This window comes from Rattus norvegicus, chromosome 8, assembly GCF_021556685.1.
Source record: "Rattus norvegicus strain SHRSP/BbbUtx chromosome 8, alternate assembly SHRSP_T2T, whole genome shotgun sequence".
In the NCBI taxonomy this organism is placed as follows: domain Eukaryota; kingdom Metazoa; phylum Chordata; class Mammalia; order Rodentia; family Muridae; genus Rattus; species Rattus norvegicus.
The window spans coordinates 92,435,735-92,450,511 of record NC_141541.1 but is presented as its reverse complement, the minus strand read 5'-3'; the positions used below and the strand labels follow the sequence as shown (position 1 = coordinate 92,450,511).

Sequence of the window (14,777 nt, the reverse complement as noted above, 5' to 3'; positions counted from 1 at the left end):
GAGGATAAAGTTTGGAGGTCATTTTCTACAAGAACATAGGGATGGTGAACAAGGGCTTGAATAATGTGGACTTCTCAGCAAGGTTGATCTGGTAGGCACCTCTGTGGAGTGGCCAGCCTCCCACGGTGGAGCCGGATGCTAGTTTTGAAATGAATGAGACCATCCTTGGACTAGACAGCCACTTGACAGCTCCCACTGCAGAGAGCACAGTAGTCCATTCTAATTGGGGTAACTCATTGTGAACTCAATGGTTTGTCAGTGGTAGCATCAGCTTATGGGCTTCAGAGCGCTGCTTCACATTCAGAAATTGCTTTTATAATACAAGAAATAATGTGCTCTCAGCGAAGGTATCTAGTCATCTTCCTGTGAATCACAGTATGAACTCCCGGGTTTGCATATTTGTGATAGCTTTGCATATTTCCTTTAGCACGCGTTCATACTCACCAAAAGAAAAGTGCAGCCTCCCTTCCCCGTGCTATGCGGTAGAAGGTATATTACAGACGACACAGTTTGGAATCTAATCTATAATAAAGAAGGCAAAGTGGAATGGTGCATGTTCTAGAAGTGAGCAGTAGCACTAGCTCTGTCTGCAGAATGATTTGGGATCTTTAAATAATTACTGGAAATAGGAGAGGGTGAGCTTTGAAAGAAACATCAGGGGTATCTACACTTTTAACTCCTCTGGGATACATGGGACAAAAAACAAATTTTTTTCTTAACTTGGGCCACACATTAAATGCAGAAACACCAGCAAAACCAGGAGAGCAAAGAATGTCTGCTTATATTTTCCACATAGCTGACACTACAAATGAGTGGAGATTATCCTAATTATAGGCAGTGCATTCTGAGGCTCAAGTTGCTTCTGATGAAGAGAATGGGCCTACTTGAGTAATAAAGTTTTATTGATTTTTTTCGAATTTTTTAAAATAAAAACAATAGAAAAGATGCAATATAAAACTAGTGGTACATTTGACGTTGTGTTTGAGATAATTATATAGTGTTTCTCAACCTTCCTAATGCTGCAACCCTTTAAGACAGATCCTCACGTTATGGTGACCTCAACCATAAAATTTGTGTTTGTGGCCGCTTCATAACTATAATTTTGCTAGTTTTATGAATCATAATGTAAATATCTGTATTCTTTGAGGTGACCCTTCAGAAAGGGTCATTTGACCACCAAAGGGGTCTTGACCCAGGGGCTGAGAATCACTGAATTAATGCATTATTAGTGTTTGGTTTGATGGAAGAGTCCCGACTCCCAGGATGCTCATCAGGTGCTAGGTTCTGACTGTCCTCTCAGCTTTCCTCTTGAAAACAAGAGCTCACAAACAAGAGCTGTCAGACAGTGGTGGCATGAATAAGGGGAGATTATAAGATAGGATATATAAAATCTAATAAAAAGACAATGAAATGTCTTTTTTTCTTGCAGTTTTTTGTGGTTTTATTTAAACACAAAACAGGCACACAAGCCATCTATTCATTTTCTTCGCTGTGTAGCCTGGCGTTGGAATTGGTGACTCTGATGGCCAGCGTGCTGCTCTTTCTACGATGGCTTTTCGGTTCTTAGAGGACACATTGTGAGCAATCTCAGCACTGTAAGATTTGTTGCACATCAGCTGCACTTCCAGCTCCTTGACATTGTGGGCCAGAAACTTCCGGAAGCCGCTAGGCAACACGTGCTTGGGTTTTTTTTGTTGTTGTTTGTTTGTTTGTTTGTTTTGTTTGGTTTGGTTTGGTTTTTGGTTTTTGGTTTTTGATTTTTTTGTTTGTTTGTTTTTGTTACTCCCGTCACCAATGTTGGGCATCAGGATCTGGCCCTTGACTCTTCTCTGCACCCTGTTGTCGATACCTCTGGGTTTCTGCCAGTTTCCCTTAATTTTCACATATTGGTCTGACTGATGCCTGTTGAACTCCTTGGTCCTCTTTTTGATGATCTTGGGCTTCACCAGAGGCCGAAGGGCAGCCATGACGCCGCAAAACAGACGGCAGCCACCTCGCAGGCAGCGCCGAGGAAGAAGAATGAAATGTCTTGAAGTCAGATGCCAGGTTGCAACTGTGCATTCCATTTGAAAACTGGCAAAAGAACATTTGTGTCACCTGAATGGGAGTTGCAAATATGAGAAAAGACTGATTTTTTTTGAGGAAACTTTAAAATTGCATTTCTTTTTTAAAAATATATTTAACATTTTCCCCAACATAATATTTTAATTAAATATTTGGGAATTTTGTACAGTGTCTGCCAATTCTACTCACTTCCCATCTCTCCAAGACCACCCTCCCACCCCCCACCCCCCTCAAAAACAAAAAAACCCCAAACCCTCCTACCGAGTCCTTTGTGTCGCTCATATATTAATTGGAGCATGATCAAACTCCAGTGGCCAATCCCTTAACTGAGTCCTTCTCCACATTCTTCACACACACACACACACACACACACACACACACACACACACACACACACACACACACACCCCTCCCCTGCCAGAAGCCATCAACTGTGAAGAGCTACACTCCAGCATCCACGGTTTTGTTTTTTTTTTTTTTTCTATTTTCTTTTTTTCGGAGCTGGGGACCGAACCCAGGGCATCCACGGTTTTTAGGGACTGTCTTCAGTAGCCGCCTGTCTGAATTTTTTCCTATGGGGAGGGGGACGGAGATGTCACAGAAGCCTTCAACGTCTCTTATTCTCTGTCAGGAGTCTGTGGTCACTGATGTCACTGAAAGAGAAGTTTCTTTGCCCGTAACAGCCAGTAGCAACATGGATCATGGACGTCCACGTCATTTCTGGCAGCAGCATTGTCACAGACTTCAACATGGTTTTCAGTAGCAGCTTGGATCATGGACATCAGCGTGGTCCCTGGCAACAGGATGGACCAAGGACACCAGCATGGCCTGCAGTGGCAGCACAGACCATCCTTGTATAAAACGGAAACCACAGCTACAAGCTTTTCACTGTTCATAGGACAACCTGTCAAAGTGCACAGAATCAGTGACCTTAATGTGAGCTTGTCATAATTTTGGTTTCATTTGGAATGCTGTTATATTTGAACTTTACTGCTAACTTGGTTCTCATCTTTTTTTGTTTGGTTGGTTTTTGGTTTTTTTTGGGGGGGGGTTGATCTGAGATACTTTGTTTTATTTTTAATTTTTATTTTTTTCATTTTTTTATTAGATATATTTCTTTACTTACATTTCAAAGGTTATTCCCCTTCCTGGTTTCCTGTCCATAAGCCCCCATCCCCTCCCCTTGGTTCTCATCTTAAAGCTACCCATAATCTCATCTTAAATGAATTATCTAATTCACTAAAAGTGCTAAATCCGCAAGTCAGTTATTGTCAACTTCCGATGCAAATATTTTTGATACCATAAGGAACTTTGATACCCTGTTGCAAATATTAAAATTTCAATATCTGGCCTCAGCTCAGCCACCTTACTTCTGATAATAAATGACGTTGTTACAGTCAGTGTCAACATTTTTTGAGGAGTTCCTGGAACTGATAGTGATTTAATCTCTTGGCCTTTATGAAATTCGGTCTTAATGACAATTTGCATGATTTTATGCATTTTTATACTTTTGCATATACCCTTTCCTGATACGCTATAAAATGATACCTCATTAAGCATGAGCATTGGACAGCAGCTGCATCGACTTCTTATCCAATTTATAATAAGTTCCTCTTTCTTCCTCCTCATCAATGGGCACCACCAGTAACCTTATCAGCTATGTTGACAACGGACAAAGAAAATCGCTTTAAGGTGCTTTTTACTCACTGATTCATGTAAAGGTCTGGGCATGTGCTGTGCAAGCCAGAGGTCGCCCTCAGATGTTGTTTCTTAGGAGCCATCTATCTTGTTTTTGGACACAGGATCTTTCACTTGACTGTGGAGCTCTCTGACTAGGCTAGGCTACTGGCCAGAAAGCTCCAGGTATTGGCCAATCTCCATAACCCATGCCCCACCTCCAGCCCCACCCCCAGCACTAGTGTTATAGAAACACGCCACCATCCCCAGACCTTGACATGGGTTGAACTTGAGTCTTCATGCTCACTTGACAAGGACGTTGGTGAGTGGATCATCCCCCACACTTGCACACGCACCCATGCACACTCACACATGAATCTCCACCACATAGCCTAGCCCATGCAAAGTGACAAGTTCAGGCTCACCTGTAGCATGAGCACTGTCAGTCAAGGCGTAGAATTAACATTAGAGGCTCTGCTCTCTAAACCTCTTTGGAAAGGTTTCTCCAGCATCTTTAGTCTCTCTGGCTAGTTGGTGAGACAAACTGATTTTAGAAGGATCTTTTCTCTCTCTTTTTCTTTTTGTGAGAGCATATCGTATCCGCCATGCTCTCTCTACCTCATTTAGTAATTTACCATCTAAAAATGGTTTTGGTTTTCCTTGCCATTAGATATATTACTACTTAACAAGAAACAAGAGAACATTTATGAGCTTAAAAAAGCAATGTTAATGAACAGATAGATTTGTTTTTCTGTCCTGCTGTTTGGGTGCTGTCCCTGATGGAAACCAAATTTGGCAGCATGGTTTTGTATGCCTTTTCAAATCACAGCCTTTGAAAGCTTGCACAAATTCCCTACAAATTAAGCAGAATGCCTTACAGTTTATAACAACAACAACAACAACAACAACAACAACAGCAAAATTAGTCATTGGGCCACTGAATAATTCTCATTCTTGCCTAACTTTTCTTTTTGTGGGTTTCTGCTTCCTTTTGAGACGTTATAGAAGCCATATTGCAATAGAAAATAGTCAGTGATAAGGGATTTTTTTTTTTTCAGAGCTGGGGACCGAACCCAGGGCTTTGCGCTTGCTAGGCAAGTGCTCTACCACTGAGCTAAATCCCCAACCCCGATAAGGGATTATCTTAATGTTTAAAATACTTTTACCGTGTCTATGAGGTTGGGTACATGTGTACAGGTGACTCACCTTCGGAAGCCAGGGTGGGTGTCAGATCCCCTGGGATCTGCCTGTGGGCTGTGACCTGCCTATATGGGTGCTGGGAACTAAAGCTGGGTCCTCCGAGAGAGTAGTCCTAGCTCTGAGCCATTTCTCCAGCCCAACGGCTATTTTTTCCTTCTATTATGAGAATTAATTGGCAGGTACATAGAAAGCAAGGTTTAGTTTTACATCCAGCTTCTGGGGTAGCATGAAGTGGAAAGTAAGTTGTAAAGCCCACAGGCAATGACTGAAGTGTGCAGAGATGTAAAACTGCCTTTAATAAGCAGGTGGGACCTTCCGAAGGTCTTCATTAAAGGCCGACTGTCCCAGTGGCAGTTAAAACAAGATTCGTGATCCGTTTTGCCCATGCAATCACAACAAACGCATGTGACAACCATTGGTACTGGGTCTACAGTGATTTTGGAAGCCTCACACCACGGTAAAACTGCAGCCACGCTGTGCGAACATCCAGTGCGAGCCTGCTTAAGAATCCCACAGTTGAGTCATATATTACAGCACACAGCTCATGTTAGAACTAAGTTTTTAGGGTCAGTACCATGAGCTCCATCGGCACTGGGTATGACCTGTCAGCCTCTACATTCTCTCCTGATGGAAGAGTTTTCCAAGTTGAATATGCCATGAAGGTTGTGGGAAACAGTAGTACAGCTATTGGGATCAGATGTAAAGACGGTGTTGTGTTTGGGGTAGGAAAACTAGTCCTTTCTAAACTCTTTGAAGAGGCTCCAGAGACGTCTTTTTAATGTGGATCGACATGTTGGGATGGCAGTGGCAGGTTTGTTAGCAGATGCTCGTTCCCTGGCAGACATGGCAAGAGAAGAAGCGTCCAACTTTAGGTCTAACTTTTGGTATAATGTTCCTCTAAAACATCTTGCAGACAGAGTGGCCATGTGCGTACACGCTTATACACTCTACAGCGCTGTTAGACCTTTTGGCTGCGGTTTCATGTTGGGGTCTTACAGTGCGAATGATGGTGCACAGCTCGGTATGATGGATCCATCAGGTGTTTCATATGGTCACTGGGGCTGTGCCATTGGCAAAGCCAGGCAAGCTGCAGAGACAGAAATAGAAAAGCTTCAGATGGAGGAAACGACTTGCCGGGATGTAGTTAAAGAAGTTGCAAAAATAATTTACATATGATTACATGATGTATATGAGTACATGATGAAGTTAAGGGTAAAGCTTTTGAACTTCACCATCCTCTGGTTTCCATTTCTGTGACAGTTGCATATGGCTAGCACCATGGATTATATATACCCGCTGACCAATTTTCATTAAATTTTGTCTTATAAACAAAAAAATAAGTTTTTAATTTTGTGCTGAGTAGACCCCAATCATAGATATCCTGGACCACACGTGGGCTGTGTACCGAGAGTTGGACACACCTGGTTTGTCTGAAAGGCAGCGGTACTATGCAAATTTGAATGCACATGTGATGATTTTGCTCTGGTTTTTGTTTGGAAGACAAACCCTGGGAGGTGATTGTTAGTGGTAGGTAGATTGTGTGGGATATGTTTATTGACTCTGGCGTCTGTTCCCACTCTTCCCTTACTCTTCTTAATTCATCATGGCAAGGGGAGAGCTCAACAAATCCTCCTCCCGGGAGCACTTGAGGCCAGAGTGCTGGGTCTCTAATGTTCTTCATCCGCGCTCATCACAAGCTGAAGGGATGCAGTTTTTAGAGGAAAGGGGTAACATAACTGCTCAGGCAGACTCCACAGGATCCCATGGTTTTTTGTTTTGTTTTGTTTGTTTGTTTTTTTAAACACATCATCTGCTCCTTTAATATGAGGCAACTTTGATGGTGCCCAAACCCAGCAATTATCTGCACTACTTCCTGACCTCTGGGCCAATGCAGAACAGCACCATGGGCAAGAAAGCAGAATGGGGAGTCCTTGACGTGTGATCCTCCCACCTAATGCCTTTCTGTAGGCACACAACTTCCTTCCTTGGATGAACCCTTTTTGCTTTAGGGCAGGAGAGATGGCTCAGCGGTTAAGAGCACTGACTGCTCTTCCAGAGGTCCTGAGTTCAATTCCCAGCAACCACATGGTGGCTCACAACCATCTGGAATGGGGATCCAATACCCTCAGTCCGATGTGTCTGAAGATAGCTACAGTGTACTCATATAAATAAAAATAAATAAATCTTTAAAAAACAAAACAAAATTCTAGTTTCTGATAGGTGGTGACAGCGTCTGATAGGTGAGAGCACACGCCATTAATCCCAGCACTCTGGAGGCAGAGGCAGATGGATCCCTGAGTCCAAGGCCAGCTTGGTATGCAGAGAGACTTCTAGGATAGCCAACACTACACAGAAAAGCCATGTCTGGAGAAACCAAAACCAAACCAAACCAAAATCTCTAGTTTGTGTTTCTGTTCTCTGCACTCAATGGGCACCTAAATTACGTGTAATATGATGTAAATTTATGCTACTCTAGATTGCAACAGCCATGAAAAGTTGAATGGTTCTAGTATTTAAAACGAAACTTCTTACTTTTTAATTTCAATTTTTGTGTTTGCGTGTGCTATATGAATGCATATTGTTGGGGATTGGTTCTCATGCTTTGACTTAATCTGGCCCCCGCAAACCGGGAATCTGAATGTCCAGACACTGAAGGTCCTTGTCCCCCATTGGTTTTTGATTGATCGATAAAGAGCCAATAGCCAATGGCTGGGCAGGTGGACCGAGGTGGGACCTTTAGATTTGCATGAACTAGGGATGGGGAGAGAGAACAAAGGCGACTCTCCATGATTCGGAGGGAGACAGATCAGGTTTAGAGTTATAGAAGGAAAATCATCTGAAATGTAGGTGAGAAGGAGTGTGGCCCCCAGAAGGGCTGCCCAGAAGCATCTTGGGCAGCAAAGTCTGAGAGGGGGAACTCCCAGAAGGAGCCATTTAACAAAGTTAAAATATAGAATTAGAGGGCCTTAAGCCAGAGTACTGGAGGGAAATGTGTGCTAGCAGTGGGGAGGGTTAGAACTGCCCAGCCAGTGAGCTAGCCAGGACGTGTGTGTGTGTGTGTGTGTGTGTGTGTGTGTGTGTGTGTGTGTGTGTGTGTCTTTCATTTGTGAATCCAGATAGCTTTTGGGCAGGTCCGTGTATGCAGCCCATAGGGAGCACAAAGCGGAATAGCTAATCTACAGCTACAGCATATGTCTGTGTATGCACATGTGTGTGTGCACATGTGTGTGTGCACATGTCTGTGTGTGCACGTGTGTGTAGAGATCAGAGGCTAATTCTGGGTGTCTTCCTCAGTCATTCTTCAATCTACTTGTTTATTTGTGTTTTTTTTCCTTCCTTTCTGGTGACTATGTGTTTAAGCACATACATGTGCATGTAGACATCTGAAGTTGCTATCCGGAACCTTCTTCTGTCTTTCTTCCACCTTGTTCATTGAGGCAGTCTCTCTCAGTCAAGCCTAGAGTTAATTGGTATGGCTAGTCTCATAACTCACATGCTGGGGAGATCTCCTATCTCCATATTCCCAGGCCATAATTCCAGGCAAGCCTCCCAGCCCGACACCTATATGCTTTCTGGGGATCTGAACTTTGGTCCTTCTGCTGTGCCAAAAAGCACTTTAACTGAGGAACCATACTTCTCAGACCCAACTTCACCTTATCTTTCGAGACAAGGTCTCTCACTGAACCTGGAGATCAGTGATTCAGCTAGGCTGGCCGGCCAGGAGAGATCTACCTATGTCTGCTTTCCTGGTGGTGGGGTTACAGACAGGCAGTGCTGTGCTTGGCTGTTTGCATGATTTCTAAGGATCCAAACTCAGGTTTGCACAGAAAACACTCTGCTGACTAAACCATCATCCCAGCTTCATGGATATTCTATGTGTGTATGTATTCTCATATTTTTATTTTAATTAAAATATAATTTTATAATTTCTCCTGTCTTTTCCTTCCTCCACCTCTTCCAAATCCTCTTTCCCCAGTCCCTCCCATATCTCTCCCGTTACTCCCTCTCAGATTCATGGCCTCTCTTCCCATATTATTGTTACATAGGTACATGTGTGTATACACATAAATATATAAATACAACCTGATGAGCATGCACACATCCCCCCATTTTTATTTGCTTCGTGTGTACGGATGCTCAGACATGTGCCCCGATGCACGAGTGGAGGTCGGAGGAAACCCTGTGGGAGTTGCTTCTCTCCTTCCACTGTGTGTGTCCCGGGGTTAGACTCAGGTCTTCAAGCTCAGTGGAATGGACCTTGCCCACTAAGCCATCTCTCTGCTCTCCTTGGATACTGTCGTCGTCGTCATTGTCATTGTTGCTGCTGCTGCTGCTGCTGTTGTGACTCCTGTGTTATCACACTGCTTCCCTTCAATGTACCTAGCACTCTTTGATACTACTGAAATGGTCCTTAAAATATGAAGCCATGCTAAAGAATTGTTCCCACTTACATGGTCAAGTATCTTAGCATTGCTTTTGTCCTAGATTCACGTGTCTTGTTTTGGGATAGCCTCACTCTGTAACCCAGGTTAGGCTTAAACCTGGGATTCTTCCGCTCTGCCTCCTGAGTGCTGCGGTTATAAGCATGGACCATCATGTCTCACCAGGTTTTTTGTGGTTGTTATTGTTGTTGTCATTTTGGGTTTTTTTTGGGGGGGTGTTTTGATTTTTGTTTGTTTTCTTTCTAGAGATTGAACTGAGGGACATGAGTACTAGGAAAACACTACCGCTGAGCCACATCCAGCCTTTTTCTTCTTTAGAAAATTTTATTGTCCTTTTACTTTTATTTATTTACTTACTTTTTTCTGAGACAGTATCTTACTTATGCAGCCCTGGCTGGCTTGGACTTCATCTATGTAGTCCATGTTGGTCTCGAACTCAAATCAACCTGCCACCTAGCCTCTGCCTCTGCCTCTCTGCCTCTGCCCCTGCCTCTGCCCCTGCCCCTGCCCCTGCCTCTGCCTCTGCCCCTGCCCCTGCCCCTGCCCCTGCCTCTGCCTCTGCCTCTGTTAGAATTAAGGATGTATACCATCACTCCTGGTTTTTCTTTTCTTTTCTAAGCTTGCAAAATTTAGTACAGCACCTCACTAATTTTCCCATGCTGGTTTTGAACTCACATGCTTGCAGTCGTCTGACCTCAGCTTTCTTAGTAGTTGGGATTACAGGTATGTAACAACCAGAGTTGATTGTTTTTAACTTTTTTTAACCAATGTAATGCAAAAGTGTGTGTGTTCTGTTCTTTCTATCTCAGAGCTGTGTAACTCATGCCTGATGTTCATGTTTGAATCAAACAACACAAGACGAAGACTGTGTAGTCAGGTATGATGTGTTGGGTGTTAAGATGAGCTTCATGTGAGTGGGCAAGACTGCCACATAAAGGGCTTCCCAATGGCAGAATGATGTGACTCCATCCATATGTGTGTGTGTGTGTGTGTGTGTGTGTGTGTGTGTGTGTGTGTATAACGTGTGTGTGTGTGCAACTTTTCTATCACTGTGACAAACTCCCTGACCAAAACAACTCATAGAAGAAAGTCTAATTGGTTTTATAGGTCCAGAGGATATAGTTCCCACTATGGAAGAATAAAGCTGTCAGGAGCAGCTGAGATCTCACATCTTGAACTTCAAACACTAAGCTGAGAGTGAACTTAAAATGGTGCAAGTCTTTAAATCCTCAAAGCTCACCTCCAGGGACACACCTCCAACAAGGCCCTACCTCCAATACTTCCCCAAACAGTGCCACAAACTGGGGACCAAGTATTTAAATGACAGAGACTATGGGAAGACATCTCATTCAAACCGCTGCATATACAAACCTTCATTCTCACCATTATTCTTTGAAAGAGTTATGGAAAGTAAACTTTAACGGATGTAAGGGAGATAGCCAGGAAGTGACAGTTGAGCTGTCTCTGTATAAGCTTCCTAAAGTCCATTTCTTTTTCAGCCAAGAACTCACTTCTCCCAGCCCATCAATCTTGGATTTGGGAACTGTGGAAGAAAAGCTCAATGCTTCTTTCACAACATCTCTCTTCATGCAATTTTTGTGGTTCAATGACATAAGGATCTGCATTCATCTCATCAAATGTTATTGAAACTTATCTGTTGTGATTCTTTTATTTTCTTCCCATTAACATGGGCTTTGACATTTTGCTCATCTTTAGAACTATCAGAAGGTGGAAATTCAAAAGAGGTAAGCGTGCCTGTTATCCAAAATCAGAAAACTTGTTGATATTTCTCAAAACTGAAGGCAATTTTTTTTAACAGAGAGAGATTCATGTCTGAGCTTTGTTACTTAGGTAAAACCTGGAACAAGCTACTAAATCCTTCTGGGTCCATTTCTTTATACATAAAATGTAGCTAATAATATCTAACTCAATACAAGAAAATTAAATAAAACCGTATAGTCTTTAGTTTGTTTCTAACTCAGAGTTGCACAGAACATGACAATGTTTGCATTTTCTCATTATCTCCTTAAAAGTCCTACATCTCGACACCGGCGGATCCCGGACCGCAGCAGCTCCCTGCTCCCAAACCCCGTGGGAAAGAGACCTCACCGCCTGATCAGGTGGGCACTCCTGAGGCAGCAGAGCAGAGGAGACCACCAACACTGCCCACCCCTGCCCACATCCCTGGCCCAAGAGGCAACTGTATAAGGCCTCTGGGTTCCCATAGGGGAGGGCCCGGGAGCGGCAGGACCCCTGCGCCTGAGACACTGCCGGAACCTGAAGGAAACAGACCGGATAAACAGTTCTCTGCACCCAAATCCTGTGGGAGGGAGAGCTGAACCTTCAGACAGGCGGACACGCCTGGGAAACCAGAAGAGACTGCACTCTGTGCACATCCCGGCGCCAGAGGAAAACACCAAACGTCATCTGAAACCCTGGTGCACGGAGGCTCCCGGAAGGAGCGGCACAGATTTTCCCGGTTGCTGCCACAGCGGAGAGGACTTAGGCAGTACCCCACGAGCAAACTTGAGCCTTGGAACCACAGGTAGGACCAACTTTTCCCCTGCAAGAAACCTGCCTGGTGAACTCAAGACACAGGCCCACAGGAACAGCTGAAGACCTGTAGAGAGGAAAAACTACACGCCCGAAAGCAGAACACTCTGTCCCCATAACTGGCTGAAAGAAAACAGGAAAACAGGTCTACAGCACTCCTGACACACAGGTTATAGGACAGTCTAGCCACTGTCAGAAATAGCAGAACAAAGTAACACTAGAGATAATCTGATGGCGAGAGGCAAGCGCAGGAACCCAAGCAACAGAAACCAAGACTACATGGCATCATCGGAGCCCAATTCTCCCACCAAAGCAAACACGGAATATCCAAACACACCAGAAAAGCAAGACCTAGTTTCAAAATCATATTTGATCATGATGCTGGAGGACTTCAAGAAAGACATAAAGAACTCCCTTAGAGAACAAGTAGAAGCCTACAGAGAGGAATCGCAAAAATCCCTGAAAGAATTCCAGGAAAACACAATCAAACAGTTGAAGGAATTAAAAATGGAAATAGAAGCAATCAAGAAAGAACACATGGAAACAACCCTGGACATAGAAAATCAAAAGAAAAGACAAGGAGCTGTAGATACAAGCTTCACCAACAGAATTCAAGAGATGGAAGAGAGAATCTCGGGAGCAGAAGATTCCATAGAAATCATTGACTCAACTGTCAAAGATAATGTAAAGCGGAAAAAGCTACTGGTCCAAAACATACAGGAAATCCAGGACTCAATGAGAAGATCAAACCTAAGGATAATAGGTATAGAAGAGAGTGAAGACTCCCAGCTCAAAGGACCAGTAAATATCTTCAACAAAATCATAGAAGAAAACTTCCCTAACCTAAAAAAAGAGATACCCATAGGCATACAAGAAGCCTACAGAACTCCAAATAGATTGGACCAGAAAAGAAACACCTCCCGTCACATAATTGTCAAAACACCAAACGCACAAAATAAAGAAAGAATATTAAAAGCAGTAAGGGAAAAAGGTCAAGTAACATATAAAGGCAGACCTATCAGAATCACACCAGACTTTTCGCCAGAAACTATGAAGGCCAGAAGATCCTGGACAGATGTCATACAGACCCTAAGAGAACACAAATGCCAGCCCAGGTTACTGTATCCTGCAAAACTCTCAATTAACATAGATGGAGAAACCAAGATATTCCATGACAAAACCAAATTTACACAATATCTTTCTACAAGTCCAGCACTACAAAGGATAATAAAGGGTAAAGCCCAACATAAGGAGGCAAGCTATACCCTAGAAGCAAGAAACTAATCATCTTGGCAACAAAACAAAGAGAATGAAAGCACACAAACATAACCTCACTTCCAAATATGAATATAACGGGAAGCAATAATCACTATTCCTTAATATCTCTCAATATCAATGGCCTCAACTCCCCAATAAAAAGACATAGATTAACAAACTGGATACGCAACGAGGACCCTGCATTCTGCTGCCTACAGGAAACACACCTCAGAGACAAAGACAGACATTACCTCAGAGTGAAAGGCTGGAAAACAATTTTCCAAGCAAATGGTCAGAAGAAGCAAGCTGGAGTAGCCATTCTAATATCAAATAAAATCAATTTTCAACTAAAAGTCATCAAAAAAGATAAGGAAGGACACTTCATATTCATCAAAGGAAAAATCCACCAAGATGAATTCTCAATCCTAAATATCTATGCCCCAAATACAAGGGCACCTACATATGTAAAAGAAACCTTACTAAAGCTCAAAACACACATTGCACCTCACACAATAATAGTGGGAGATTTCAACACCCCACTCTCATCAATGGACAGATCATGGAAACAGAAATTAAACAGAGATGTAGACAGACTAAGAGAAGTCATGAGCCAAATGGACTTAACGGATATTTATAGAACATTCTATCCTAAAGCAAAAGGATATACCTTCTTCTCAGCTCCTCATGGTACTTTCTCCAAAATTGACCATATAATTGGTCAAAAAACGGGCCTCAACAGGTACAGAAAGATAGAAATAATCCCATGCGTGCTATCGGACCACCACGGCCTAAAACTGGTCTTCAATAACAATAAGGGAAGAATGCCCACATATACGTGGAAATTGAACAATGCTCTACTCAATGATAACCTGGTCAAGGAAGAAATAAAGAAAGAAATTAAAAACTTTTTAGAATTTAATGAAAATGAAGGTACAACATACCCAAACTTATGGGACACAATGAAAGCTGTGCTAAGAGGAAAACTCATAGCGCTGAGTGCCTGCAGAAAGAAACAGGAAAGAGCATATGTCAGCAGCTTGACAGCACACCTAAAAGCTCTAGAACAAAAAGAAGCAAATACACCCAGGAGGAGTAGAAGGCAGGAAATAATCAAACTCAGAGCTGAAATCAACCAAGTAGAAACAAAAAGGACCATAGAAAGAATCAACAGAACCAAAAGTTGGTTCTTTGAGAAAATCAACAAGATAGATAAACCCTTAGCCAGACTAACGAGAGGACACAGAGAGTGCGTCCAAATTAACAAAATCAGAAATGAAAAGGGAGACATAACTACAGATTCAGAGGAAATTCAAAAAATCATCAGATCTTACTATAAAAACCTATATTCAACAAAACTTGAAAATCTTCAGGAAATGGACAATTTCCTAGACAGATACCAGGTATCGAAGTTAAATCAGGAACAGATAAACCAGTTAAACAACCCCATAACTCCTAAGGAAATAGAAGCAGTCATTAAAGGTCTCCCAACCAAAAAGAGCCCAGGTCCAGACGGGTTTAGTGCAGAATTCTATCAAACCTTCATAGAAGACCTTATACCAATATTATCCAAACTATTCCACAAAA

At 42.7% G+C, this 14,777-nt stretch overlaps 2 pseudogenes; one reads left to right on the top strand and one right to left on the bottom strand.

The window, feature by feature from the left end:
- Positions 1–1,473: 1,473 nt before the first annotated feature.
- Rpl32l4 (ribosomal protein L32 like 4) lies at positions 1,474–1,967 on the bottom strand (annotated as a pseudogene).
- A 3,475-nt stretch (positions 1,968–5,442) lies between these two features.
- Positions 5,443–6,215, top strand: Psma3-ps2 (proteasome 20S subunit alpha 3, pseudogene 2; annotated as a pseudogene).
- Positions 6,216–14,777: the final 8,562 nt, after the last annotated feature.